General features: G+C 50.0%; 1 pseudogene; it reads left to right on the top strand.

Annotated features, from left to right (window-relative positions):
• Positions 1-13,478, top strand: part of LOC144160576 (uncharacterized) — a 35,967-nt pseudogene that overhangs the window by 14,440 nt on the left and 8,049 nt on the right.

The following is a 13,478-nucleotide window of genomic DNA, read 5'->3' as shown; positions in this document are numbered from 1 at the left end:
CACATTAGCGTGTCATTTTTAAAAGTAGAAATTAGCTTGTCACCTCTGTCTTCCCGCCGCCGCATTGCTACCCTTTGTTTGTTTCATAAACTTTTTCGCAGTCCACTTGCAATCGAATGTTACATCTCCCCCCGCCATTTCGCAGATCATATCGCATTGGCCATATCTTTCAAGTTACCCGTCAACATTCCCGCACCGTTACTTTTGCTGCCTGATTTTTTCTTTGTGCAGCGAAAGACTGGAATGACCTCCACCACCATATTGCAGCAATCACCTGTCGATCAACATTTATGCATAGCTTTACAATCCATTTTTCTAAATAGTTCATGGCTTTTTCGTACATTTTTTTGTAACCCCACCCCTCACGTAATGTCCCTCCGGAGACCTTTAAGGTAATAAAATAAAATGAAAAATGCAATTTATGCTGTTATGTATTACATGAACATTGAAAGCGACCTACAATCACCTTCACTGCCCAATTTAGTAAATTAATAGCGAGAACACCTGCATTTCAAGTGTGAATTTATAACATCGCCTTAATACATAATAGTTTAAATTTAAATGTACGCCGGGATTAGCCTTGTCTCGTGGTCAGGAATGCTATTTTGGAACTACAGCTTAACGAACATGGAATGACCAGCTTATGAGACATACTTCATCACTGCCGTATCGGCTGAAGAACGCCCACTAGAAAACTTTTTGCGGATGCGCTGGGATCTCCTTTATGCCTGGTCAAATTCCCCGTAGCAAGAACGCGCAACCGCATATCTAAAAAAAATATCTTCTTACGAATGAACTCAAGTTCCTTCCCGCTTCATGGACACATGCAGCCCTTAAGCAAGCATAACTGATACCTGCGAACATTCACTTGCTCAATTGTGCGCTTTTGTATTTGAATTTAAAATTTATAAAGGTTTGCGGGAGTGCACAAGTCCCCTTTATATCATCCAGATAATTTCACACTGTCTACCTAGGAGTTACCTATTTACAAATATCAAAAATTGTCCCATTTTACTGTGCCGCCTTTCGATGCTGCGCAAGACTGTGCGCTATTCCGGTCTCATCAGAGAGAATGGATAAATCTTGGAAGTCTTAGTTTTAAGAAGCACACTAAGTTAAATAAGGTCGGGGTATTGGTCCGAACGGCGACAATGTGGCTGAATAATACCACCCTTCTGGAAAAGTGTTGTTCTCGGGCCTTATTTCCTAGCCACCGATCGTTACGGTGTTGGGGCGGCAGCTCGGTGAAAGCCTTTGTTTTATCCTTTATCTTTATCCCAGCCTTTATCCCAGATCTTTATCCCAGCTACGAGACGAAGCTTCGGGATTCATTTTGTAGCGTGAGCTACACTGGCCGATGTTGAGCCGTTTCGCCTGGATCCTGGAGAGCCGTGCTGCACATGCGTGAGGAGCAGGCACGCCACACGGCGCACAGAACGTTGCTCGCTGCCCGGCGTCTTCGCCGACCTCCGTTCCGCACGTGGCAGCCCGGTCCACTTGATGATCATGCGAGGAGTGGCCGGGTGTGGAACCGATCGGTCGTGCGTAGCAGCAACACCGGCGTGCGCCTGTGGAACCTGCTTAGCTCTGGGACGGTTGGTGACGCTGCGGCGGAGCCGCTTGATAAATATACATGTGTCACATAATGCGTATACCGTGTATGTGTCATTGAAGCAGCAGTAAGCATGATAATCCTAGACAAACGGGAAAGCTAACAATAACCAGCTGAGCATTAGCTCACGCTACCTATATCCTGACATAGCCGAGCTAAGCCACTGATAATTTTTGTCCACTTCTTGTAAAAACCAAAAACACATATTTGTGGAAGGATTGCGGCGGTACGTTTTTGGCTGTCTACGGGATGTCTGAGCACTTATTAGATATAGCAAGACTCAGGTGCGAGTTAGTTGGTTCATGATCATGAAAAAAAAATGGGCCCATCTCCCCGCGAGGGGGACTCGAGTAAATGCGTCGCATAGGGGGTGGGTGTATCGCGTTAACGTTTAGTGTTTGGGGGGTTGGTGCTATCACGTGTACACCACGCAGCTATCACGCCGCTTGCACGCCGCTGAGTCGCCAACGCACGCCGCTGACGACGAAGTTTGAATGAGTCAAGGATATAAGGCGCGTTCGTAGCCTTTGATTCTGTGTCGGTTTTGTGGCGCAGTGGGAAGAGCACCATGTACCTCGCGTTCCGCCCACAGGTAGTGAATGCGTTGTATCAGCAGCTTCTTGACGTAGTTTGAATGAGTCAAGGATATAAGGCGCGTTCGTAGCCTTTGATTCTGTGTCGCTTTTGTGGCGCAGTGGGTAAAGCACCATGTACCTTGCGTTCCGCCCGCAGGGTCGTGGGATCGAAACCAGGCGCCGGTAACTGTTATTTCTTTTTATAGTGTAGGGGGAGGCTGGCTGCTGCGGACGCCGACGCGCGGGTGACATCGTGAGTTATACAAATGCTCTGCATTTTAAAAAAAACGGAACAGCGCGGAGGAAACAGGACCGAGCAATAGAAACACGTAGAAAACCAATGGGCGCTGACTACCAGCTGTTTATTTTTCTAGTGTAGAAGCAAATGTACACGAAAACGAGTGTTGCAAATGAAGAAGAGGCGAAAGCGGGCAGGAGCGCGCGTCACATTATCATCATCGGTAGGGGTGTTCGAGGACAGCCAATAAAGAAGCACGGATCGCTCCGTCTAGGGCTCCGGGCCGTGACTCGCGCTAGCTTCCTCCACATCTTTGGTGCCGATCAACCCGGGAAATCGCCCTTCGGAGCATCTCCGCGAAGCTTCGTCGATCGACCACCTTCGAACGACTCGTGGTGTCGTCAGGAGCGGCGTCACGCGAGCTCTCAACCAGCTCAACGACCTGCTGCAGCAGCCCTCTCCCGACGCGGCGACCCTTAGCTCCCACGTCGACTACATCGTGCAGCAAGACGCTGAGCTCACGGCACTCGACGGGAAGATCGCCGAGGCAACAGATGATGACGCGCTGGAGCAAGAGCTCGAGGGAGCGGCAGAGTACAACCGCAAGGTTTCGTACGCCGTCTCTCGGGCACGGCTTCTTCTCAGAAATGCCCAGCCGAATGCTCCCGCAGCCAGCGAAAGCGGGACAGCAGCTGCTTCAGCCCATGATCCGACGGGTACGTTATCACGCATCGTGCCTGCGTCACGGCATCGCACAGTCGCCCTTCCGAAACTTCAGATTCCAGCGTTTTCGGGAATTCTGCACGAGTGGGAAGCTTTTTGGGATCACTACAGCGTGACCATTCATGACAACGTCGAGCTGACAAAAATCGAGAAATTCAAGTACCTGCTGACGTACTTGATCGGCGATGCCAGGCGAGCCATCGAGGGTATCCGACTCTCGGAAGCAAACTACGACTTTGCGGTGAGCGCCCTCGTTCAACGCTTTGGCCGTCCAGAGTTGCTCATTAACGAGCATATCAATCAACTGCTGGCATTCACACCGATACGTAGCTCGACGAATATTGACAGGCCCCGCGAGTTGTACGACAAGGTACATTTCCGCGTCAGCGCCCTGGAAGCCCTGGGAGTTCCGCAAGAGCAGTATGCCGTGGTCCTCAACCATGTGCTCCTGCGATGCCTGCCCGATGACATAACCTTGATGTACCAGCAGAGGGCTAAGGAACTGGGACAAGGGTTGGCTGCTGGATCCGCGACGGAGTCCGCGATGAGTCAAGGACATGGTTGTCAGGTGAAGAAACTACTGGAATTCTTGAGGATCCTAATTGAGATTCGCGAGGAAGGGAAGCAAGGGCAGCCTCTATCAACCGCAGCTCATCGGTTCGTCCAGAACTCCGACTTAAACCCCTCAGGACAATCGGAGACACCCGTTACCTCAGCACTGGCATTGACCGCGGAGACCGAGTCCCCAGCCACACCGGCCTGTCCCTTATGCGACAGCCGCGGTCACTAGGTGGCGGACTGCCGGCTCAGCCAGTCGGCGGCCGAGAAGAGGGCACGATTGCGCAACGCTCGCTGCTGCTTCCGGTGCCGCAGACGCAACCATCTGGCTCGTCAATGCAGAGCGTCGCGCAACCTAACCTGCAGTACCTGCAACGGGCGTCACCTCACCGTGCTGTGTGATGTGCTCCGGTCGTCTGACCACACCACGCCCAGACCAACGCCGCAGTTACAAGCTGGACAAGGTGCATCCCCAACAGTGGTGACGGCTACGAGCGGGCACTCCGGAGATACGTCAGTACTACTGCAGACGGCCCGAGCCTGGGCAGAGGGTGCTCGGCGACGTTTAGTGCGAGTACTTCTGGATACCGGAAGCCAGCGGACGTTCATTCGTCAGGATCTGTCTAAAGCCCTTAAATGCACAGTTCTCGACACAGAAGAGGTAGCGTTGGTAACGTTCGGCAGGACAAAGGCTCAGAAGATATTAAGCTGCCGGCGAGTAGAGGTGACGCTACGCGGACATGCTCGCGGAGACCCAATCACGTTAGAAGCCTTGGAGGTCCCTAAGATTTGCTCGGTCACCAGTCCGCAACTCGATAGCGCGACCGTCAATATCCTCAGTGAAAAGCGGTACGACGCTGCTGACGTGTACCAGCCGAATACATGGAAAGAGGATGAAATCGGCATACTGGTTGGATCGGACGCCTACTGGAAGGTGGCCACAGGCAAAATAGACCGAATCAATGCAGATGTCACAGCTGCAGAAACAGCTCTAGGTTGGACAATTCAAGGAACACTCAGATCTACGGCTTGTAGATTTACTAGCGCCATGGTCCTCTCGGGTGGCACATGACGGCGCTTAGAATTTGGCGCACGTGCTGTGTGGCGACGGCGGAACTGCTGTTCCAGTTCATCGCATGAACCCGAGTCGCCTAATGCCTACCCGAGCACTTTCAAAGGATTCAGCACCAAATGCAAAGTAATTGAAGACGTGGTGATGGACAAAGGGGCGGAAGGAACGGATAGCTCTAGCGAGCAAACACCGAAGGAAGAACCTGCCCAGAAGATGCCCACTTATTATTCCACACGTGGACGCAAGAAATATCGATCCCCCGAAATGGGCCCGAAAGAATATGCACCTAAGGATCCGACGTCGAACCCGAGCGCGTTATCGAAAGAGGGCACCGTAAAGGCATGCTCGAGAAGGGTCAGTTCTGGAAGTCCAGCAAAGGGGGAGACGAAGACAAACCGAACGCCCCATGCGTGTTCAGCCAACCGTAAACATACGCATGTGGAGAAACGCCAGAAACTTAGCTTGGGCAGCAGCCGCGAAGGAACCAACAGGCAGAGCGTAGAGCGCATCAGCCGTTTCTCAACGCAAACCGAGGCCAAACAGTGTGCACAGCCATTTGTGTCTGGGGAGCCGGAACGTCAGGTTTCGGGTGGCTGCAGGAACCCTCATACGGTGGCCTGCAACCGGAAGGTTCTCACGCTGTTGACTCAATCCCCAAGCGAAGGATCTCACACGTCGAGTACCGACGATGGAGTTGGACGCCATCGCGATCGTGATCCTGGGCGACAAGGCTCTTCAATTGCAATGGGGACTTCGCCAAGTGTTACCGCCATATGAGAAGTTTCATGTGCAATCTTCCTGTGTAACAACTGCACGTTTTTGAACTCGCCGACTGACCATCTTGGGCGCGCGGGAAGATGTTGCAAATGAAGAAGAGGTGAAAGCGGGCAGGGGCACGCGGCGCATTATCGGCCCCCTCGGCAGGGGTGTTCGAGGACAGCCAATAAAGAACCACAGATCGCTCCGTCTAGGGCTCTGGGCCGTGACTCGCGCTAGCTTCCGCGACAACGAGAACAAGTTTCAATGATACGAAGATACGGACGACAAAAAAGGTAATGGTCAACAATTTTTTCATTACAAGAACCGGTCTAAGAATTACATTTCTTTATGAAAGAGTGACAAATATAGTGTGCTTATGATATCCCCACCAGCATTTGACCGCACCGTCATCCTGAGGCGGTATCGCGAGCAGCGCACGAGGGAGATTCACGAGGCTTTCGTAATCCAAACAATGGGGGATAGGTGCGGGAGCACGCCCTCTATCGAGTTGTACGACAGGGAGATAAGATACCTAGGATCATGATCAACGGATTACACGTGGCTGCTTTAATTTCCACAATCAACTTCCATTTTTTGTGTGTTTATGTTATAGATTTCCTTCTCTCCTCCTTGTTTTTGATTCTAGTATATATTCATTGTTCTTCTAAATAAAGCTCAGTTGGCAGTTCAGCGCAGTATTTGTCTTTACTCCCAGTCGTATCGTTTTTTGGCGCTGTTTTTCTAAGTGGCATCATGCACCAACTAGCCCGTCTCAGTTCACTTGTGCAGAATGAAAGTGAGTTTATGCATGTGGGCGGACCCACGCTGATGGACAAGCTCATCCAAGGTGCTAACTTGAGCTTAAGCCTGATGAACAGTGATCGGTGTTATCCTAGGGAGGATACTGTGCGCACTTTGTGGGATCGGCCGCCAAAGTGCACCATTCTCGAGAAGTGGTCAAGCACATTCTCGGTACCCAGACGGGTCCTAAACCCTATGTGCGCCGGTTGATACCACCGGGAAGTGTCCATCAACAATTGAAGCCACATTGTCAGCATGCGCTCCAACAGTTTTTACAGGGTGTACGTCAAGTCTGTTGGGCGCAAATTAGGGAGCTGATCGGTTGGATTACCAGGCTTCGGTATCGGCACGATATCAGCAGGGAGCCAAGATTCTGGCATGTGACCAGAGCCACACCTCGTTGATGAAGTCGGGAAGATTTCTGAGAGCTGGCTCGTCGAGGTTCTTTGATGATGATGATGATGTTTGGGTTTTTATGGCGCAAGGCCAACTAAGGGCAAAGAGCGCCAAGGAAAAGTTGTTTTATGAGGACGAAGTTATAGTAAGTATATAGTACGAAGTTATAGTAAGTAATTTAACTAAAACATACGTGAAATGACATAAAAGGCAATGAAGATGAGTGCAATAAAGGGCCGAGGTTTTAACATGAATGGTATGTAATAAGGTGTAAAAACTAAAGGCAATGAAGATGACTGGTGTAAAGGGCCAAGGTTTTAACATACATGGTATATAATGAGGTGTAAAAACTTGACATCGTTAAGAAACTTAAAGTACGCGTGTGGGTGATTACAGGGCCGTCCCCTGCGCTGCATGTGTGTGACCTATCCGCAACGTTGCTAAGGCCACGTCGGTGTGTCTGTTGTGTGAGTCAGTTGTGTATCGTCCTAAGTGAAGTGTGGCTTTATTACATGTAGATTGTTATCTGTCTGTTCATTCCATTGTACTTGCCATTTGTTACGAGTGTGTTGTTGATTGTGTGTCTTAAGGTCACTGTGTGGTAGTGTTGGTATGTCTACTGTGTTCGTGAGTGCGGCGGCAGCGGCCCTCTCATCAGCAGCCTCATTGTCAGCGATCCCAGCGTGGCCTGAAAACCAGCACAAGACCACAAAGAGTTTTTGGGCATATATAGATGTGATAGTGTTGAGAACCATATCCACAATTCTGTTTTTGCACGGACCGTGTGATGCCAATGCGCCCACAACACTCAAGCAATTAGTATATATGATGGACTTTGGAATTATGCGTTCAAGAATGTGTTGTGCAATAAGTAGGATGCCATATGCTTCAGCTGAATCAATTCTGGTGTATGTGCTCATGGTTCTGCATGCCACAAAGTTTGGCCCACGAGCAGCACAAGACACCATGGTTGCAGTTTTTGATCCGTAACTATAGAACTCGGCACATTGATGCTTATACTGCAGGGGCAAGAAGTGCTGCAAAATAGCAATTTGTGGCACCCTGGTTTTATCAATTTTGATGAAGGACAAGTCACAAAATACAGGTTGAAGGTGCCAGGGTGGTAAAACGTCAGTAAAAGAAGATGTGTAAAAGTCTAAAAAGGAGATGTTGAAACCCAATGCTTCCTGTCTCACCAGGAGTGAGAACGGCAAAGAAACGGACGGGTGATTTAGAAGCAGTAGAGATGTGGATGTATCATAAGAGGAGGCTTAAAAGGACCGTTATTCAGCGATGAAATTTTGAAAGTGTAGAGCATGTTCATGTATGTTTGTTGGTCTGCAAGGCACCACTTGTTACACTCAACATACAAACTTCGGATGGGGCCAGTGCAGAAAACGCCCGACGCAACGCGAAGCTCCAAGTGTCGAACTGAGGCGAGCATTCTTAATGATGTTTTTGTCGCCGACCCATACACCACACTACCATAGTCCAAACGAGACCGAACCAAAGCAGTATGACGGTCGTGCGTGTGTCCCGACTTCTCCGATCCAGATGGAAAAACTTTGGCCGCAGGAAGTTTTCCCGTGGGAACGCGCGGCAGCATCGGAGAGTACACGTGTTTCCTTTTTCCCTCGGGGCGAGCCAAGCTTCCCTCCGCTTGGCGCGTCCTTGGCGGATGAGCGGACAGCCGCGTCGTCCACCGCCGCTTCAAGCCAGCCCTTCTCGCTCTCCTCCCCGCCGCTGCTCGGACGTAGGAGGAGGAGTTGGAAATAAAGAGGAGCGAACAGAGAGGATCAGGGTTGGGCTTGGGGCGACCGTCTTGCCATTCGGACGCATCTGTAGGAGCAATCCGAAAGTGCGTTCCTCCCAGGAGCCCGCTCGCTGCCAGCGTTTTCTGCCGCGGTCTACACTGCGAGCCCGCCGAGCTACCGGTCCTGCCTGGCCTCCTCTTCCCCACCGAACTACCGGTCCAGAACTGCCTCCCGTTTCTGCCCTAGGATTCACCGTGGAGACGTTTCGAGCCATCGGGCCCACATGGCCTCTATCTCAAGGCCCCGAGACCCACTTGTCCCGTCAGCGTCCCGTCGACGTTTTACCACCCCTGCAACCCGAACGATTCCGCCCAACCTGGTGAGGAAGTCGGCACCACTGAGGCAGCCCATTAAACTAATTGTTAATGTTTTTCGCCCGCGTCAGTGTGTCTCATTTCCTCCAAGCTCTGCGTGGACCCACCTTAAAATAAGTTTCTGACTAACCAATTAACGAGCGTCACAGCAGTATGCAGGCATAGCAGGAGTTCTTTGTCGGCACCATACGATTGGTGTGAGAGGACCTTCAGGATATTCATTGTTTTGAGATATTTATGCTTCAATTGCTTGATCTGAGGATTGAATGTAAGTTTGTGGTAAAACACAACGCCTAAAAACTTGTGCTCCTTGTTCACAGGAAGCGACACGCCATTAAGAGCAATGTCTGGATGCGGATGGACCCCGCGCTTCCTGGAGAACACAATGCAGGAGCTTTTTGTAGGATTCTGTTTGAAGTCATTCTTGGCTGCCCAGCCGGTAAGTTTCTTGACACCAAGCTCGACTTCACGCTTCCAGATTGGTATATTACAAGATTTAAATATCTGGACGTCATCTACGTACATGGAGTATAAGATTGTAGGTGGCAATGCCTCTCCAAGAGAGGTCATCTCAATTATCAAAAAAGTGCAGCTCAACACTCTATCTTATGACACGCCATTTTCTTGTACGTGAACCCTTGAAAGTGCACTACCGACTCTCACGCGAAAGGTTCTCTCCGACAAGAAACTAATAAGGGTCTTTAACATGTTACCCGAGACACCGAATGACTTAAGGTCACTAAGTAAGCCGTTACGCCAAGCGGTGTCATAGGCCTTCTTGATGTCGAAAAACCTCGTAAGACAGAACTGTTTGGGAAAGAAGGAATTTTTTATACATGATTCAAGTGCCACGAGTTGGTCGTTCGTGGATCGCCCCGCCATGAAGCCTGCCGGGCAGCTCTCGAGAAGGCCGTTGTACTCCAAAAAGTACACGAGCCTTCGGTTTATCATCTTCTCGAGAAGCTGGCAAAGCCCACTGGACAGGGAAATGGGTCGGTAGCTAGCGGGAGAGGAGGGTCCTTCCCTTCCTTCACGAATGCAACAACAATGACCTCCCTCCAAGGCCTTGAAAGCTGCCCCGAAAGCCATATGTTGTTGTAAAGGGGAAGGAGTGTTACAAGAGTATCTCCGTGTAAGTGCTGTATCATTGTATACGTGATGTTGTCGGGGCCTGGGGCTGAGGGTTTACAGGTACTCAGAGCACCCCTCAGCTCATGAAGCGAAAATTCTGAGAAGAGGTTGACCTCTTGTTATCTAGTAAAGGCTTCTTTTCGGCCACGAGTTTGTTTCATGAAAGTGTTTTTGTAGTGTGGTGAACGAGTGTGTCAGCCTGGCCTTCGAGTGTGTCCCCTGTTGTGCTGCCCAGAGGCAGGCTGTGTGTTTGCCGTCTTTTGAGTTTAAGTATTCGTGTCCATACTTTCTGTGTGTCTGTGTAGGAGTTGTTTGATGTTATGAATGAACACCAACTATCCAGTTTTTCCTCACGGCGCAGACGTTTTCTTAATGCCTTTGCCCTTTTGAACAAAAGGAGTATTCCCAATGTGGGGTACCGACGAAGGATACCCCACACCTTGTTCTGGGCCACTCGCGCCCGCCTACAGTACTCATTCCACCACGGCCTCCACTGGTTGCGCGGGGCAACAGAGGCGTGGGGAATGGACCTTTCGGCGGCGTCGAGGATGTGCGCCGTGAGCAGTTGGGTAGCTTCTTCAACGTGTAGGTGTCCTATGAATGTGTGGTGTAGTTTGGATGTCTCTGTAAATGTATTCCAGTTAGCTCTTGCTTCATTGAAACTGTTCTGGGAAAATGGACTGCATGGGCCTTTACCTATATATATTAGTGAGGTGGGGAAGTGGTCACTGCCGTATGGGTCAGTGCCCACACCCCAATCGAGACATGGAAAGAGAACTGTGGAGCCAATAGCCCAGTTAACAAATGAGTGTGTGTTGTGTCCTATGATATGGTATGTACGCTAGGCTGTTTCTTGTTGAAAAGGGATGTTGCAGAGGATGTTAAAAATTTATCTATCAGGTGACCTCGGGCATCCGTGCGAGAAGAGCCCCAAGGAGAATTGTGTGCATTAAGGTAGCCTGTGAGAATGTATGGTTCGGGCATCTGGTCAATCAGCGCCTCGAAGTCACAGCTCGAAAGTGCAAGATCAGGAGGAATATATATGGAGCATACCGTTATCCACCTATTAAATATTTTTTGCGCATTGCCTCAAAGTCCGAGTTCAAAGTGACAGGTTGGCATGCTAAAGATTTCCGGGCGATTATGGCCACACCACTGGAAGAGTGTGGGCAGCCATCTCTGTCCTTTCGGAATACGATGTAACTATTCATGAAATTTGTGTTATTGGAATTCAAATGTGTTTTTTGAACACACATTACATTTGGCTGATTAGCCTGTAGTATTTTGTATGCAGCGTCAAGATATTTAAGAAGGCTTGTGCAGTTTCATTGGATTATGTTTTCTCTTCCTATTATGAAGTGTTCGCTACTGGAGTGTGTTGTTCATGAATTGTCTTTCCGGGCTTGGACTCTTGGAGGGGAGTATGGTGCATGGTAAGTGGCCGGTTGGTATGCCGCGGAGCCGGGGCCAGGTGAACATGGGAAGCCTCAGGAACAGAGGGGGAGGACGGAATGTGTGGCATCACAACTACATCAGAGTGCGCAGGCCCGGCGCTAACGTCCGGCTTCGGAGGCGAAGAGCACGTGATTCAGGTCAATTCTTCCTTTATAATCTCCTGCAGACTTGAGCCGAATGTTTGGGCTGCACCACCGGAAAGCTCGATGTCGCCTACCCATGCAGCTCTTCGCGAATGATTGCTCTTACCATGGCTGGTAGGTCGGCTTGATCAGGTACAAGTGTACCGGAAGATGATGGCTGCAGGCGCAAGACCTGGAGATCAGGTTGGCGCTGACATCGTCACGATATCACCCACGGTGGTCGGGTTTTGCACGGCGAGCGCGTTGAACGCAAAGAAAGAATTTCCCTTGAGGCTGTGCTTAACTCGATCAGACTGCGACATTTCTCGGTTCATTCGCTTACGGAGAGCCAAAACGTCTTCAATGTAGGAAGTGTACGACTCGGCGGGGTGCTGAACGCGTGCAGCAAGCATCTTCTTGGCCGCTTCTGGGCGCGAAATGGACGTGCCAAATATTCCACGTATTTCTGCGGTGAACCGCGACCAGCCTGTTTGTTATATCTGCTTGTTATTCAGGTACCACGTCTTAGCGACTTCCGTTAGATAAAAATTCACGCTGGCGACCTTGAGCATATCATCCCACCGATTGAAGGAGCTCACCCGGTTATAATTGTCGAGGATATCAGAAAAATAAAACAGAAACTTGAGGCGCTTGACGATGAACGCTACCGGGGAGCCCTCGTGAGAGCGAGAGTGGACCGATTAGCCGGTGGAGAGGCCCCTAATAAGCGGGCGCTGGGTATAAAACGGGCGAACGCTCGACGTAACCATATAAGGGAGATAGAGTGTGAAGGACGGGTGAAGGGTGATCAGCAAGAGATTGAACGGGCTTTTCATCACTACTACTAAGAATTGTTTGCCTTCCGCAGGGTTGAGGTAGAGGCCTCTAAAACCGAGTTTATTAGTGTTTTCCCAAGGATTGATGAAGAGTACAAAGAAAGTTTAAGCCAGCCTATTGCAGTTGCTGAAGTTGAATGGGCGATCGATAGTTTGAACAACGGAAAGTCTCTGGGTGCAGACGGGTTAACTGCGGCCTTTTACAAAGTCTTCAAAAATGACTTATCGCCACTCTTGGCAGCACTATTTAACGAGGCCTTTGAACTAAAGGCATTGCCACACTCTTACGGAGAAGCGCACACGATACTCATACCTAAAACAGAGGACACGGAAAAACGTAAACATGTAACAGACTATCGCCCTATATCCTTGACTAATGTCGATTACAAAAGTTTTATGAAGGTGCTTGCGCAAAGAATTCAAACAGTCATCAAGAAGATTGTAAGGCCACATCAGACGTGTGGCATAAAAGGACGCACTATTTTTTCAAACACACACAAGGCGAGATGTGTGCTGGTGTGCTGCGACGCTGCCCGAGCTCGCGTGGCTGTTCTCCAGCTTGATATGGAGAAAGCTTTTGATTGTGTGTCCCATGAATTATTGTTGCTGAGTTTAGATGATGTGAACGCTGGAACAGTCATCAAGGAGGGGGTGGCTCTGGCGTACCGGAAGGGCACGACGAGATTAGTTGTAAACAAGACGCTGGGGGCCCCATTAGCGTGGAACGGTCGGTGCGCCAGGGCTGCCCTCTGAGCCCACTTGTTTTCTGCCTGTATATCGAAACGCTCTGCTTGGATATAATTGAAAGTCAACACATTCGCGGGTTACAGCTATGCGAGGAAGAGGTAAAACTTCTGGGATACGCAGACGACATTGCTGTTTTCTGTACGACCAAGGAAAGTGTTACAAAAGCGGTGGACATAGTTAAACGTTTTGGGTCAATCACAGGTAGTGGGGTAAACGGGGGGGAAATCTTTGGTTTCTGGCATGGGGACTGGTTTTCCACACCGGAATGTTTTGCCAACGTGAGCTGGGAAACCAGTCCCGTTAAGTATCTAGGTACGCCACCGGA

This window comes from Haemaphysalis longicornis, unplaced genomic scaffold (assembly GCF_048455015.1).
Source record: "Haemaphysalis longicornis isolate Haplotype H1 unplaced genomic scaffold, Haemaphysalis longicornis Haplotype H1 scaffold_107, whole genome shotgun sequence".
NCBI lineage: Eukaryota > Metazoa > Arthropoda > Arachnida > Ixodida > Ixodidae > Haemaphysalis > Haemaphysalis longicornis.
The sequence above is the reverse complement of the archived record's forward strand: the minus strand, read 5'-3'. Positions and strand labels throughout refer to the sequence as shown.